Genomic DNA, 16685 nt, shown 5'->3' on the forward strand with positions numbered 1-16685 from the left:
GCTGCACTTTACCCTGAGAATTTGGAATGTGCTTTTCCTTCACTTCTCTGCCATGGGAATTAATTACCTGCCGTTTCCAGCCCAGTGTGAAAGTCTTATCTGCTTTCTTTGGCAATAAAATATTACTGCAAAGCTTTAAACTGGTTTTGAAGTTTTATTGTCTTTTTCCCCCTAGGTTTTAATTATGGATGCTTAAAATATTTTATGTCAGTAGGTAATCTCAGAGCTATTATGGTAAAAAAAAAAACAATGAAAATAATCAGACTGAATTAAAGTCTGAAAATAAAACTTTATACACAAGACTGGGCAAGCTTTTAAAGACCATTGTTTTACTGGGTGTTACAGAATTTTAGTGATTTGTATAAAGAAGAATCGATATTATTTACTAATAGGCAAAAAAGTGGGTTATTTTCCAAAACTGCATATCCATTACATTTAATCAGATCCAGATGATAATACTAATATTTATGATGGATCCCAACCTCAAAACATAACATGAGACGGAGAAGAAATAATGATTCAAACCTTATAGTTCCATGGAACAGTACGTGTTCCTGATTTCAGGGGGGAAATTAAATTTGCAATATAAATTTCGAAAGAGTGAGAAAAACAAACTGCCATTTTATGTTCTGAGAGTATTCTGTACTTCTTTACTGAATGGTGCCTTAAGTTGAGTTATAATATTTTGCCCTGTATTTAAAGCAAATTTACTAAAATGAATAAACTAAAAGAAGTAATAATGTAAGCTTCCAAGTAAACTCAGTGTTCAAATACATCAAACTTTATGAAGACTGATTTTTAATTTATGGAAAAAACAATGATAAAAGCCAAAATATATGTCTAATATTTTACTTGGAAGATTTTAAAAATTTACTCTTTATAATTTTTACCTATATATTTTGGACTACTGACCTCATATTAAACTATTTCTAAACTGTCTGATTAGATATTTCAAACTAAATATATTCTAATTAATTATTTAATAATTAATTATTTTCCAATCTATACAATACACACATTCAGTCCAGCCCAGAAAATGAGATATAATACTCAAACATATTTCTCTTTAATGAATTAGGTAGCAAAATCCAACTTAGAGAGAAAATTGTAAGATTATCATACCTCTGTAGTGTTTGAGGTTCTGCGTAGTTATTATTTTCTTTGAAAGTGACTTTTGTCTAGCTTAGATATATGGATAGTTGATGGTTGCTTTATTCCCCCCCAAATATTCTTATTCATAAACAATATAAATACATGAGAATAAATTATTTCCATCACTATATTTTGAAATGATATACCTCTGAAAATTATTTACTTGATTTTTATTTTCCTCAACATATATAACTTAAAAATCAATCAATAAAAGTAATTAACATATTTAAGAGGTAATAAAAACAGAACTTGTCTGAACTCAATATTTTTCTCATTTTGTATCATTATTTCAAAACCGGGAACTGTCTTTCTAACTCTATTAGTGTATATATAGTTCAGACAGAATTAACTTCTGTTTCTTGATTTTCATGTTTAACATTGTCTTGTTGATTTTCAATCTTTAAAAAATGTATATTATTAAATATTTCATTTACGATCCTTTGAGTAAGCATGCTGTTATAGTAGAAACTTTTCAGTGGAAAACATTGGAAAAAATTAGAAGAGTAAATATGTCTCGAATCTTCAAAGATGAAATTGAAGTACAATTATTTCATGGTAATTCATCATAAGTCTTTTGGATAATTTTAAAATATATTTGTTATCTCTTTCATGAATATTTTTTACTCTTCCTTAGTGTAGAAAATATTTTTAGACTCCTAAAATCCATAGTCCTATTGAAAGTAAATAAAGTCACTAGTACAGCACACTAATTACTTGTTCTATTATCTGCACAATATAGAATATAAACATTGTGATTTGGACTAATGATGAACTATAATAAACACAATTCTGCTTACTTTATAAAATATAACCAGTTACCAAATTATACAGAAACATGAGATTTAATAAAAACCATAAACAAAATGAAGCAAAACAAAAAATGTGGCTTGCTTTTGTTTTGTTTTCCCTTAATTAATTTGGTTTGAAATATATCAAGATATACAGATATGCTTAAGAACAGATTATAATAAATCATTATATATATAAACATTTGGAACTACATTAGAAAAATATTGACACAAAAAGGATTATAATTCCTAAGAAAGAGATAAAAATTGATAGGCCTTCATTTGTCTGTGGCATTGTAGTGTCTAATATATCATTAGTTTGTATTTTGATTTACTATATTTAAAGGGAATTAAATGAGAATATTTACAAAGAACATAGGATGTCTATCTATTTATTTAAATCTCTGATTTTCTTCATCAGCATTACATATTTTTCTAGCATAAAGATCCTATACATGTTTTGTTAATGTTATTTCTAACTGTCCTTTACTTAGCAATTTTTAATGGTGTTGTGTTTTAAATTTTGGTTTCTATATACGCATTGTTAGTATGCAAAAAATGTGAATTTTTTTTCCTTTGCATTGATCTTGTATTTGTGACGTTGTTGAATTCACTTATTATATTTAGTAGTTTTGTTGCATTGTACATCTTGGGGATTTTCTGCATAGACAGTCATGTATCTGAAAATAGAAAATATTTTTTTCTTTCTTTTTCATCTGTGTGATGTTTATTTCTTTTTCTTGTCTTATTGCAGTGATTAGAACTTCTAGTACCGCGTTGAATAAGTTGGTAAGAACCAACTCTATTGCTTTGTTCCTGACCTTTGGGAAATCATTTAGACTTTTACATATAAGTCTGATGTTAGCTGCAGGGTGTATGTAAAATCGAGGTCGTTCCTCTCTGTCCTTAAACTTAATGAGATTTTTTTTCATGAATAAATATTAAATTTTGTTAAATGCCTTTTCAGTATCAGTTAATATGATTATATTATTTCTGTGTTTTTTATCCTATTGAAATGGTGGATTGTATTATTTAATTATTAAATTTTGAGCTAACCTTCCATTACAGAAGTAAACCCTAGCTTGTCATTGGGTATAGCTATTTTCATACATTGTGGGGTTTGATTTCCTAATATTTTTTTAGGTTTCTTTCTAAGTTCATGAGAGATATTGGTCCATAGTTTTCTTTATTTGTACTGTCTTTCTCTGGGTTTGCTATCAATATAACACTAGTCCAAGAAAAATTAGTTAAGAAGTGTTCCCTTCTTTTCTATTTTCTAGAAAAGATTTTATAAAATTGACAATTATTTAATGTATAGTAAATTCTACAGTGAAACTGAGTCTGGTATTATTATTTTACACTTTTTTAACTTTGAAAGACGACAGGGCAACTTATATTGTTTATATTATTTTGGTTGACTTTTGGGAAGTTCATGTTTTTGGGGGAGTTGTTGAATTTATGAGCATCTAATTGTCCAGAGTATCCCCTTATAATTATTTTAATGATTGCAAAATTTGTACAGGTAGTCCCTGTTACATTGATCCTATTGGTGATTTGTGCCACTTTGGGAGAATAGGAAGGAATGAGATAAAGCATGTAACAAAAATTAGAGTTCTAAATAGGCTAAATGAGAGTGATGTCTTCCTAAAGGAGATATGTCTACACAAAGACGAAGAGAAAAGGTAGTGACAACACCAGATGCTGGTGACAATAGAGAAGCAGGATCACTCATACATTGCTGGCAGCTTGTAAAAACGACCACAGCCACTGCAAAACTAAATACAGTTACCATGTGATTCCTCAATTTCGCCTTTACCCCGACGAATTGCAAACTTATGTTCACACCATAACTTGGACATGCATGTTTATAGTAGTTTTATTTGTAATAGCCAAAAAGTGGAGGCACTCCAGAAGTCATACAATTGGGAGGAGGAACGACCTCTCCTCTTGACTAGGAGATTCCAAGCTTAAAAATTTTACTGAGAATAAAACACACTTTCAGTTACAAAAGGCACAAAAATAAAAGAATGATAGAAAATTCATTTCCCTTTTTAAGAGATTTGGAGTTGGGAATAACTGTGCTTTTCTTCTCATGAAATAAGTAATGAAAAGAGTAAGCCATACAACCTTTAATTGTCAATAACTTCCTTGAGATCTGTGCATCAAAAAAGTATTCACTTTTCTTTGAAGATTATGTCAGCGAGGTAAACTTAACTTTGATTTCCCTGCTACAAAGTTTGCAACTTGATCATAGCGGTCATGGATGCCCAGACTGCAAATTCCCTCAGTGTTTAGTGAATATCACAGTGGGCCGGTCTTGGATAAAAAACTCTGTGGCTTTCCATAATGGGAATTGTCAATTGCAGCATTCTTATTCCCAGTTCACCTCATATTCACTCATTCCTTTCATTTACATATCATGTGTTTATTAAGTGCCTACTATGGACCAGACACTGTTCTGGATTGGCGGGTATTTCACTGAGAAAAAACTGACAAAGCTCTGACTCACAGAATTTCTGTCCTAGTGGAAAGAGGTGGACGATATGGGAAATAAATGAGTATATTAGATAGTATGATAAAGTGTTATACATACTATGGAGAAAAAATAAAGCAAGGAAAGGGAGTAAGGAGTGTGATGAGGAGAAAAAGTTTGCATTTTAAATAGCTATTTGGCAAGTGCCCATTGAAGATAGCCCTGTGAGTTTGCAGCAAGTGTTATGTTTGACTTCCCAAAAGCAGTGACAGGAAAAGGAGGACTTCTCTCATGTCTGCTAAGTATTGGAAACTGTCATGGAGCCAGCTGGGGCCGACCCATGAAAGTCAAGATCAGAAGCCCAACTGGAAAGACCTTGAAGACAGTGAATGTCTGGCAGGCACAGACCCAAACCCGGGAGGTTAGAAAGCGCAGATATTGTAACTCCAGAGAGAGATGACGTGCTCCAAGTCTAATGACTCCGCTGCTACAGGAAAGAAACAAACAAGGCATATAATCCAAGTGTACAGCCTGAGGTCACCAGCGAAATTTCCAAATAGAGTGGGGAGAAACTGAAAACAAAGACCAAATAGACACAGTGCCCGGGATTCAAACCAAGTTGAAAGTGAGTGGCAGGAGGTCAAGTCCAAAGAAGTAGGCCAATGTCAGCGCACAGCTGCAGAGAGGAAGCAAGTTTCTATAACACCAGAGAAGCACAACAGGGTTCCAACAAAGGTCTGAGATCGAGATTATCTGCCTGCCCCTCATATTCAAAATGGAAATTGGTGTGTGTGTGTGTGTGTGTGTGTGTGTGTGTCTGGGTGGATTAGTGAAAAGCACAAATACTCTCAGCTCCGTGGGAAAGCTATAGATGCTTCTAAGTGCACTTGACACTGTGAGTCAGGAAATAGGAGTGCATGCTACCTTTTATTTATTGCTGTTATTCATATATGTCAATTTCTTATTTGACTCCTGTTTAAAAATATTTCATATCACTGTTTAATCACAAAAATGTAAAATGTGAGCTATATAGAGAGTAAAAAATACAGCAGAAGATTTCCATATATTTTTGTATTTACTATTGGTATATCTAAACCCAGTATTTCACAGAAAATATGATATAAAACTCAAGCCCAAAGGGATATAAAAGAAATGTTATATAAAATGAGTCTAGCAGTAAAATGGTGAAATGCATTTGGGAAATGTTGAGCTAAACCAAGTACACTGTCTGTTAGGTTTCAAATGTGGGAATCATAAGATAAATGTTTATATTATAAATGTGTATTTTTAAATAATGATTTCATTAAAAGCAGACTTCATGTTTAGAGCAGTTTTAGGCTTACAGCAAAATCAAGTGGAAACAACAGAGAGTACTCCACCCCTACATACAAACAGTCCCATCCACACATCCCACTATAGTGCTATTGTACACTCCATGGGTTTTCACAAATGTATAATGTCAGTTATCCACCATTATAGTATCAGACAGATTAGTTTCAACGCCCCCAAATTTTTCTGAGCTCAATCTATTCATACTTTCCTACACCTCATCTCTGGCAATCATGATCTTTTTACTGCCGTCATAGTTTTGTCTTTTCCAGAATTTCAAATAGTTAGAATCATACAGAATATAGCTTTTTCAGATTGGCTTCTTTCATTCAGAAATAAGCATTCCTTCCATGTCTTTTCCTAGCATAATAGCTCCTTTGCTTTTAACACTGAATAATATTCCATTGTCTGGATGTACCACAGTTTATTAATCCATTCACCTATGGAAGGACATTTAGTTGCTTCTAAGCTTTGGCAATTATGAATAAAACATCTATAAATATCCATGTGTAGGTTTTTGTGTTGTAAAATAGTTTATCATGTGGGATGGCTTTGTTAAAGTTAAAATGCTCCAATGCATTTCAAAATGGTTACTCTCACCAATCTGAGAACTTGATAAACGTGTCATGTTGGATTCAGAATGAATTAGAATGTATTCCCTCTGTTTCTACCTCCTGGAAGTGATTAGAGATTTTCAGTGTAATTGCTTTCCTAAATGTCTGTTAATGTTCTCCAGTAACTTTCCGGGCCTGGTGTTTTCTATTTTAGAAAGTTACTTTATTAATTATTGATTTAATTTCTTTAATAGTCCTATTTATATAGCCCATTCTTCTTGCATATATTTTGACAGATTATCTCTTTTAAGGAATTGGTCGCTTCTCATTTAAGTTATTTAACACGTGAGAATAGACCTATTCACCATGTTCCTTTATTGTTTCTCTTATGTCCGTGGGATATGTGTTGATATTTCTTTTTCACTTCCTATTACTAATTTGTGTTTCCTCTGTTTTGTTTTTAGTTACTCTGCCTAGAGTCATACATTTTATTAATCTTTTCAAAGAACAAGCTCTTGGTTTCATTCACTATCTCTAGTGACTTCCTATTTTTAATTTCATTGATTTCTGCTCTAATTGTTATTATTTCTTTGCTTTTGCTTCCTTTGGATCTAATTTGCTCTTCTTTATTTACTTCCCTAGGGGAGAAACTTATAGTATTTATTTTGATATTTTTTCTGTCCTAATATATGCATTCAATACTATAAATTTCCCTCAAATTTCTACTTTAAAATTGTATTAACCCACTTCCCATAATATTTGCTTATTTGGAAGTAATCTCCTCTTCAATTAAAAAAAATTAGTATCCCTATCAATTAATAGTCAGAACATTTAAATAGTTCCCATATAATAGAAACCAGTAATCTATACTACATTTCCCATACTGTAGGTTACTGCGGCAAAACAGTGGATTTACTAGTAAACATTTAGTACTTGATGCTTAAGTATTAAGGCTTGATATTATATCAATTATCAATGTTATGCCACATTATCATAAGCTATAACAATTAATTTATAAACTAAAAATCATGAAAATCTGCTACTAATAAAGGAAGGAGTAAATACTGTTTTTTCTTCCTTTAGGACTAGAGAATGTCTTTTTTTGTCCTAAAACAGTGGCTTTTAAAGGAGTAGTGAGGTTGAAGGGTGCATTACTTACCCAATGTAGGTGCTACCATAAAAGCAGAGAAAAACAAAAACAAAAACAAAAAGCAACAAAACCAAACAATTCTCAGAACTGTTATGTTTTCCCAAATTTCTTGTGTTTGCAGCGTAGTTGTTTACTTAGAGAGAAATTTATTATAAGAAGGTAGATTTTATTTTTCTCCCCCTTAAATCTCTTACCCTAAAACTCTCAATGGAATCACCTTCCTTCTAAGACCTGCCTCAGAAGGCCATCCCCTGCGCCCCACTGTCTTCCTTGTAAACATGAAAGTTCTGATTTTTGTATATTTAAAGTTATTCCAAGTATACAAAACCCAGCCTATGTTATTTTTGAGCTATTTATTCACCAACCGAGATAGAAACATATTTTTTAACACATTAAGTGAGTACGAAAGTGATTTACTTGAGATTCATATTTAAGAGCCAGATGTCTAAAATTATAAATATTCCCTCATATGGTTGAACCCCAACCTGTCTCTAATAACAGTGCTGCCGTTTATATAATTATCTCCTATGATTTAATTTTCTGCAGTATGACATCATTATTAGATGGGACTTAAATAAAACTTTTCCTCAGACTCTACATTTCACTTTACTTTTTCAGTGATGATCAAATTTAAGGTCAGTTTATTAAAAAAGAGATGTCACCAATAACTTCCGTAATTTTATATCTAACGGCATTTTCAATTCTAACTCACCTTAAGTGATTTTCAGCAGCCTTTCACAGTATGGACTGCTTGAATTTTTTTTTTTTTTTACTGGCTTCCAGGACATAATGTTCTCTTGGTTTTATCTTTATATTTATATTTATGGGCCTCCTTCTGTGCCTGTTTTGCTGGCTCAAACTTCTCTGGCCCTTAATGTTGAAGTTTCTGTAAGGCTTTTTCTAATATTTATTTTACCTAGGTGATTTTACTCACATTTATACCTTGTTAAAATCCAAATATATATATATATATAACACTACTTTGTTATATATATAACACTACTTTGTTATTCTACTTGCACATCTATAAAATCTCTCCAGATGTAACATATACAAGAATCAACTTAGGATAATCACCCCAACACCTTAACTGAGCAGTAGTGTCCTTACACTCGGATAATGATGCCACCAATCACTTAATTCCTATTTTACCCCTTAAATAGATCTCAAGTTTCTGTGCTTCTCTCTATTACTGTTGTCCTGTTGTCATCACCCGAGTCCATTGCCATCATCTGACCTCAATCACCTCTGTAGGTTCCAAGTGGTTTCCCTATATTGGCAGTTGTTCCTGACTAATCCATTCTCTATGAAGCAGCCAGAGTGATTTCTCAAAACCCAAATCTGGTCATCACTCCCCTGCCCATAACTCATCAATGCTTCACATTGGGTTTAGGATAAAGTCTGATGAAGCTTTAACACGACCTACAAAACCTTTCATGGCTTGGCCACTACCTACTTCTTTTGCATCATTTTAAACCACTTGCTTTCTATCTTTAGAAACAATGGGCTTCTTTGATTTGTCAAACATGATCATGTAAAATTTTACAATATTATATTTTGTGTGTGTGTTGTTGTTGTTGTTTTGCCTATAATGCATTCTCCCATTGCCTAGGTAATTTCCTCTCATATTTCAAGTTGCAGCTCCAGTATTTCAATTTCTCAGGGAAGTAATTCTTGAATAGCCCCCTCTCCTAATCAAATGTACTCCAGGTTATTCCTTTGCTACATACACACATTGAACTAGGGTTCCTATCTCATTGACTTACTTAGAAAGTATAATGTACATGTTGAACTGAAACCTAAAGCTGAGTTGATCTGAACAAAGGTGTAAGGTATTTCTAGCACATGTTTTATTTGATGCTTATGCATTTACTCTACAAATAGTAAGTAAAACCTTTTATAGATTTCAGACATTATGATTGATTCATCTATTCAATAGAATATTGAATTGAACACAAGCCATGTACCAGCAAAAACTCTGAGTTCTGCATATTAAACTGTGAGCAATATAATGGTATTCATAGAACCTAGAGACAAGGATAGGCATTTGTTTAGTATATGTATAGAAGAGAACACAATAAAAAATGAATAGATATTAGAATGGCTTTGAGAGTATACATACTGAAAACTCAAACCAACCTAGTATAATATACAACAACAAGACACAATTTCTGTCCATCGGTTAAACAATGCTGGCACCAAGTGAAAATAATTTATTTTAGCCCTTGTTCCAAAATACTTGTTTCTGAAAGGTGAGATTGAAAATTATATAACTTATTTTCAATACTCTAAACTTGCTCATACTCACCCAAAACCCTTGCCACACTGTGACTGTTATTTGAAGCTTAGGTGTTATAAACTCTCCTCAATCGCAATCAGTTCCTCAGCTAACAAGACCTACCTTAAAAATCTCCCAGAAAGGGTCCTAAAATCCAAATCCCTATTTATATTCTGAACCAATTTCCCATTTTGAAAGATTATAAAGATCAGTCAAGGTAAGAGTCTTTCTTACTTTAGCAAATGTAATAAACTTGTTTTTGCCTTAGCAATAGCTTCTCCCCACCCTTTGGTGTTTTGTGGAGTGTGAACAGTTAGCAATAGTATTGGAAAATGTACTTGAATACTGGTAGAAAGGGAAGTGGATAACAAAACAAGAGTGAAGTTACTGTTAAGGGGCTTGGAAATTGACAAAGCAGGTAACAGTAAAGATTCTGTATAGATTCTGTTTTCTATTTGGGGAGATGACAAGATATGTGTGGGAACTGGCAAGTAAGCCAACTTGGGGTGTTATACTAGGTTAGATGTCCACAGAGACACCCAGGGAAAACAAAACCTGTGAGGTTGTGTACTGGGGAGGAAGACTGAACCTCTGTAGAGATAGAGCTATTGCATTTAATAGCCCATGATTTCCTAGACAGGAGTTTGGTGAACTGAGTAATATGTATATCATAAGTAAATGAATATTTGGCTTACAAACCAAGTGAATCTCTAAATATTCCCCTTAGCTTTTTTGTTAAATGGTATAGAATGGAGGAGATTTAAACCATAATTGAGTATGTTCTCTGGTAAAAAAAAAAAATTTGTATAATATGAAGTAGTCAAAGGGAGTCTAGTCTCTATGGCAAAAATCAATTTCCTTGAGAAAGCAGTTATATCAGAGGCAAATGTATATAAAATTTACTGGTTTTTAGGTAGATATGTAAAAAAGACTATAGTTTAACTTAAAGTACTAGAAAATTCCTATCTAAAAGGAAACAGCTGAGAGGAGAAAAGTATGTCATCTTTAAAGGAAAAGTAGAAAATAGATTGTGTTTGAAAACACAATCACAGAAGTTGACATGTTTTTCTCTGTTCTCTTCCCATTAATCCTGCATGGAAGGAAATGTGGAGGAAAAAAAATGATTTCAGGGCAGGGAAACATAAGAAGACACAGTAATTTAGTTCCTCTGGTAATGTTTTCTACAAATATTTTCAGTGAAAAAAAAATGTATGAGATAAAAGAATAATCTGTTAGAAAATCACAAATTTTGTTTCCAACAGCAGATTTATAGGTTCATGAAAAAATTGTAGTTTTTCTACTAATACAAGAATAATAATTTTCCTTTCAAGTTAACTAAGAAGGAATGAAGGCAAGTATTTATATAATTAAAAATAGACCTAAAGCCCTAACCAGTTTGGCTCAGTGGATAGAGTGTTGGCCTGCGGAGTCAAGGGTCCCAGGTTCGATTCTGGCCAAGGGCATGTACCTTGGTTGTGGGCACATACCCAGTAGGGAGTGTGCAGGAGGCAGCTGATGGATGTTTCTCTCTCTCATCGATGTTTCTAACTCTCTATCCCTCTCCCTTACTCTCTGTAAAAAATCAATAAAATATATTTAAAAAAAATAGACCTAAAATACATGTTTAAATATATTTTCTTTAAATATAATTTCTTGTGCTTTCAAAATGATTGTGTTGTTTATTACTGTGCTTGCCTTTCAAAACTACATTTTATTTAAGAGGAAAATGTTTTAAAACAGTCATTTTTCAAGAACAATTTCTCAATTATTAAAGTTTCAGAAAACCTGGGAGAGACTTTAAAGTGAAAGGCGGGGAATGGCCAAGAAGACCTTGAAAATTATTAAAATAGTGCTTTCTACACAACTTAATGTTTACTTTATCAATAGTGAACCAAAGACTCATTCTTCTAAATCCTACAGGATGGAATGATTAGTAGTAAGAACCATCCTTCTCCATGGGTAGACTTAAATGTAATCAAAGTCAGAACTTATGGTGTATCTGAACTTCTTTAAGGTATTTACTTAGGTTTTGGTAATAAAATTGTGGGTGGACTGAAAAGAGGAATAGTATGCATCTCAAAATGCTAGATAGCCTGGAGTCATGGGGGGAAAAGTTATAAGATAAAACTGAATTTTGGTTTAAAACCCCACAAATCTTCTTAAGAAAGGATGAAGTGATAGACATTATTAGCAGATAGTGATTTAATAAACACATAGGGATTTTAGTTTACAATAAACTTTAGGTGAATAAGTTGTGTGATATAGTGGTAGAATTATTGTGTAGAGATGAAGAAAGAGGATATGCTAGTCTTACTTTTTGCTTGTTAGAACACATTCAAATACTATGCTGTTTTCTGGGCACCACACATTAATAGACAGGAAACGTACTGGTGAATATTTCAGAGTGAGGAACCCAGGTGAGAAATTGAGCAGTTTGGACACTGTAACCCAGGAAACCATAGTTTAAAAATATAAGATGGTAGCTTTAGGCTAAATATAAAGAATTCTTTAAAAATAAGTGTCTTTTGAAGATATGATTAAGTTATCTAGGATGTATAATCAAATATGTTTGAAGGGGGATATGTGACCTTCCTTCCCATTGTATTCAAAGAATTTCTTTACTGGTCAGTGTTTCTTTAACTGCCAGGTTAATAGATTCAAAATGGATGGATTTATTATTTACTTGTTTCATTGTCTGTTTATGTCCTTATAATCTTCATTTTTTAAATAATGTATTGCACAAGTTATTCATATTTAAATTACAAATGATACATAAAATACTGTTAAAATTTCATGCATTAAATCACAATGTTTTGTTTAGTCCATTTGCCTCTTTTGCACTAAACTATACTTTATAATTTATATGCTCCAATGTAATCATCTGTTTTGGATTATGTAGAAAATGAATGAAGTTCGCCTGGATTTGGGAAAGTTTCAAATGTCTGAATTGTTGTGCAATCTTACCCATTATCTTTTAGTATTTTTTAAAAGAGACCCTCCAAAAATGTTAGACTCTGAATAATAAATGCTTAGTTGAAAATAGACATCTTATTTTACTGTCCCCAGATATTAAGTCTCAGAATAAATTGGAAGTAGCAAGTACTTTAGCAGTGGGATACTTAGGAATAGCTTGAAACATATAGATGATGAGGCACCTTTTATGAAATTCATATCAGGGCTAACTTATCTATGATTGTTTTTAGAGAGAAAGAACATTGTGATAATTGATGATAACTTTTCTATAATGAAGATATGACAGACATGAAATGCAACGGAAGTTAAAATTATACTCATCCAACATATTTGTATTAAAAGACACTTGGTAAATCATTTAAACTATCTCAAGCTCAGTTAACTCTATGTAATAGGAGAATAAATAAAATGTCTCTTACCTTTAGCCAATATGAAGATTAAGTTAGGTACAATGTATGTGTAATACTAAACAGTACCTAGCACATTTCAAGTCTTCCATTATGCTTGTATTGCTCTGTGCTTTTTCCTTTCTCAAATGCTTAGGGTGGGATTTTGGACAAAGAGCAATGCCTTCTATTTAAATTAATGTTTCTAGCCCTAACTGGGTAGCACCATTGGTTACAGCATTGTTCTTATATGCCAAGGTTGTAGGTTCAATCCCTGGTCAGGGTACATATAAGAAGCAACCAATGAATGCATAAATAAGTGGAACAACAAATCGATATTTACCCCCTCTCTCTTCCCTCTTTCTCTGTCTTTCTTTCTCTCTCATCAATAAAAAAATGTTTCTGTGCTTCTCCCTGCACCTATGAATATCATGGATTCTACCCTAACAAAGGTGCAAAAGAGAAGGTACAGTTAATCTGAAAACAGAGAGAAGGCCTAGGGAGAACAGAAGGAAAACATGCCCTAAGTAGTTCTCATTTGAGACGGAAGCAGACCCCCATCTGTTGACCAGATTCTCAGTCCCTGGATAGGTTCTGTTTACTGGGGCTGGTCCCAGAAACATCAGCCAAAGTGGCTGACTCTGAGAACATAGGGAAGGTGGTGAGGGCTCAGGGGCATTTGTTTTTTATTTTTTACTTTTTGCTCATAGCGGGGAATGTCTATGCTTTGAATTCCAGGTCAGTGAGAATGTCTGGAAAATGGATCCCATCTGGTTACATGACTACATGAGGAAGGGAAGACTGTCGTTGTGTACAGACTGGGGAATCAGACCTAAACAAAACGCAGAGTCAGGGGAAGTAGACTTGGGAGAGAAATTTCAGCTCCAGAATAAATGCCAACAAGTGGGGTAAGGTTCCCGGAGGAAGTAAGGGACAGCAAAATGGGGAAACTGCCAGTAATGAATTCCAGCTGGAATATTGCAAAGTGACAGATGTGGGAGGCCCTGTGCCACAGGTGGCTTACTTTTCTAGTTATTATTAGGCATCTGGACTCTGGGGAAAGCTACTCATTGCATGGATTTCTTGAAGGTTCACTTAAGGGCCTAGACAAGCCTGGGTAGACCATTCAATTCCAGCCACAGTCTCCTTGAATGTTTTCAAATGAGTTAGTATTATTTTGTTGAAACAGTTACTAAATGACTCTTTGATAGTGTGTCTATCTGATTAATAATATTTTAATCCCCCACCCATAATTTATTTTAGTAAAAGATCCTTCAGTTACAATCACAATTTCTTTAAAATTAAGCTCAAATTACTTCACAGGCATTTATTTAATGCACAGTCTGCAATATTTATACGATCAACATTTAAAAGCAAAATAGGACCAGTTATGCCACAGACCAAATCAAACATACAAAAAGCAAGCCTTTTTGTAAATGTAGACTTTTTGTTCCCTATAAAAATATGCTGCTTTCCTTTTATTATCCGAATCACAGAAAACAAGATACATTATTCATCAGTTCCATTCTAGCGAGCACATGAGAGATAAATACTCCAGACTAGGATTGAGGAAGCCTGAGTTGAAGAGAATAGTTTAATACTTATGATGAGTTTCAGCATGATAAAATTAGCTAATCACTGGTAGCCTCTGACTCTTTCTCTGCAAATTATTACCTCTAACTGACTTCATGCCTAAGAGTTTATGATATAAAATTGATGCCATTTTAGAGTACTTCGTGAAAACTAAACTATAGCTGTATATTACAGTCTATATGTTCATTGTGTTCTGAATTATGGTTAATTTCCATGGTATAAGTGTAAAAATAGTCCAGCTGGTCTGGGTCAGTAGTTGAATATCGAACTGCGAACCAGGAGGTTATAGTTCAATTCTCAGTCAGAGCACATGCCTACGTTGTGGGATTGATCCCCAGTGCAAGACGTGCAGGAGGCAGCAGATCAATGATTCTCTCTCATCACTGATATTTCTATCTCTCTTCCTCTCCCTTCTTCTCTGAAATCAATTAAAAAAAAAGGAAATGCAAAAACAAATAGCAGATTATCCTAGATAGTAATAGTTTATAACAATATGCTATACTGGTTATTATATAGTTCTTAAAAAATTAAAGACTTAAATATTATATTCAAAACCATAAAAATCCTAGAAGAAGATATTGGCAATAAAATCTTGGACATTTCTCATAGCAATATTATATACATTTCTCAGTGCAGGAGCTGCCCCCTAATGGTCAGTGTGCTCCCACACGGGGAATGACCAGCGCAGTGGCAGTGGCAAGAGCCTCTCAAACCTTCGAGGCAACGCTAAAGACCGCGCTCCCACCCCCCAAGTGCACAAATGTCATGCACCGGGCCCCTAGTCATCAATAAATCAACAAATAAGTGTTGGTGAGGATATGGAAAAAAGGAAACCCTTGTGCACTGTTGGTGGGAATGCAGGCTGGTGCAGCCACATGAAAAACAGTATGGAGTTACCTCAAAAATTAAAAATGGAATTGCCTTATGATCTAGCAATTCCACTTCTTGGAATATATCCAAAGAAACCCAAAACACTGATTGAAATGAATATCTATACCCCTATGTTCATTGCAGCATTATTTACAATAGCTAAGATTTGGAAATAGCCCAAGAGTCCATCAGTAGATGAGTGAACAAAACAGCTATGGTACATTTATACAATGGAATACTACTTGCTGGTAAAAAGGAAGAACATTTTACTCTGGAGAACATCATGCTAAGTGAAATAGACCAGTCAGAGAAAGACAAGTATCATATGATTTCACTCACATGTGGAATTTAATGAACACACTGAACTAACAAGCAAAATAGAGACAGACTCATAAATACAGAACAGACTGACAACTCTGGTGTGGGGATGTGTGGAGGACACTGGAGGGATTGAGCAAATAAGAAAAAAATAGAGAAAGAATTCATGGACACAGACAGTAGTGTGGTGATTTTGGGGGGGGCGGTGTAGAAGAGGGTATATAGGGGTGATAAATGATGTTGGAAAAAATAAAGAAAAATATTAAATTGTTTTATTCATTATTCTGTTGAAGAGAGCTAGTCTTTTAAAATCAAGATTAGAATAAAAAAAAGAATAGTGGAGTAAATTGTCACAACATGGTATTTGACAAAGTTCCATTTTAATCTGTGGTGATGTGTATATCTACTGATGTAAACTCATATTAAGTCTTGGGTTGCAACCGGATGGATTATCAGGATCTGGATCTGGAAACCAGATTAACTAGATGGTATGTAACAGATGGGACTAAGGGTAGGACGGCAAATCCATTAGCATTTCTGTGTAGACCAAGGGACTGTGCTCATACTTGGGGGAAATCTAAGCCAAGGTCCAGGGTTTCTGATCAAATTGGACAGAAAAAGAACAAATCTGTAGACATAATGTAAAATGAAAATGAACACAAAAAGAAAATTAGTTTTAATTCTCAGGCAGTAAACAGGATCAGAAGCAAATAGAGACTAATGAGTATGAGAGAGAGGGAATTAGGACTTCTGGGTCCTTTGCTGAGGGTCACATTCTAAAATATTTAGTTTTTTTTTTTTCTTTCTGTTGAGAATTTTGC

The sequence above is a fragment of the Myotis davidii genome, unplaced genomic scaffold, assembly GCF_000327345.1.
Source record: "Myotis davidii unplaced genomic scaffold, ASM32734v1 scaffold438, whole genome shotgun sequence".
NCBI lineage: Eukaryota > Metazoa > Chordata > Mammalia > Chiroptera > Vespertilionidae > Myotis > Myotis davidii.